We start from the raw sequence: 1,461 nt of genomic DNA on the forward strand, positions 1-1,461 counted from the left end.
ACATTTTTTTCACGTTACACCTACAAACCTAAATGCATTTTATTGGGATTTTATGTGATAGACCAACACAATTTAACAAGTATGTGTGAAGTGAAAAGAAAATGATACATGGTTTTCAAAATTTTTATTAAATAAAAATCTGAAAAGTGTAGCATGCAGTTGTATTCAGCTCCCTGTACTCTGATAGGTGACTTCAGAAGTCTCCTAATCAGTAAATAGAGTCCACCTGTGTGTAATTTATTCTTAGTATAACTGCAGCTGTTCTGTGAAGGCCTCAGCGGTTTGTTAGCGAACATTAGTGATCAAACAGCATCTTCTTCACTGAAGAAGGAGCAGTAAGCTCCGAAACGCGTATGGGGTACATTGAGGTAGCCATACTCATACAAAGCTAGCTTAAACCAAAAGGATCCTAAAACTACAAGAGCTCCGGAGCATCTTTAACTTTCTGAAAAGCCGCAGCCTCCTCTTCCCGCCATCGGACACCACGTGTAACGCCGATGAGAATTGAGCGGGAGAGCCAGCGAGCGCAAGTGACGTCACCGGAAGTGACGAACAGCTACAGCAGCAAATAGGCAGAGCATACAGCCCCGCGAGCGGGAACAACACACGTGGACGCCGCCCGCCCGCCAGGAGCCGCTCACCAGCCTACCTCTGATCCTCAGGAGGGTAACGTACCTGCTAAATTTAGCAATACTTTACAATATCACTACTGTTGGATAATCGTGAAAACAAGCAGACACTAACCGGAGGTGAATACCTCAAAGTGGGTAGAACCAGATTTAATTGAACAGTATCATATCCCTTAAAGGGGGCCCCCACTCCTCACCTAAACCTGTTCTTTTTGTGATACCATTGGACTTGATACTTGCACCTACCTCCAGTAGGTCTATCGGACTTCTATATTATCACCACCTACATTTTTTTATTTGTGTATTTTATCTTATATGCATTGTTAGTATATTATGTATATCTTATTTTTCTAGGAGGACGCCATTTTAGACATAAGATTTTTATCACTACTACATTTTATTTACTATTTGATTTAAACAATTTTTTTTTTTTTACTTGTATCTATTGTCGACAGCTGGCACAACCAGCCATTCATTAATAAAATGCTCTTTTCCATGCACTACCTATGACCAGAGTGCCATCCCCATACTTTACCTTTAAACCCTTACTACAAGCGCTGGGTACGCTCCGTTCGGATTGAGCACCTCATGCCATTTTTTGGGGTTTTAGTGAGCCGCCCTATATATATTCTTCCTAGAATGAGCAGTAACCCGGAAGGGTGAAGCCCAGTCGCTTCCACAATCGCCAAACTAATCCATTGGGAAATGGAAGCTTTGGACGCAGCCAACCCTCGTCTCGGCCCCTCTGGAATGATGAACAGGGAATCCGTTCGTCGGAAAGAGGACGTCTGAGACAGATACTGTAGATGTGAACAGCACGTATCAAATACAG

Source organism: Bufo bufo, chromosome 3 (genome assembly GCF_905171765.1).
Source record: "Bufo bufo chromosome 3, aBufBuf1.1, whole genome shotgun sequence".
Classification (NCBI taxonomy): Eukaryota; Metazoa; Chordata; class Amphibia; order Anura; family Bufonidae; genus Bufo; species Bufo bufo.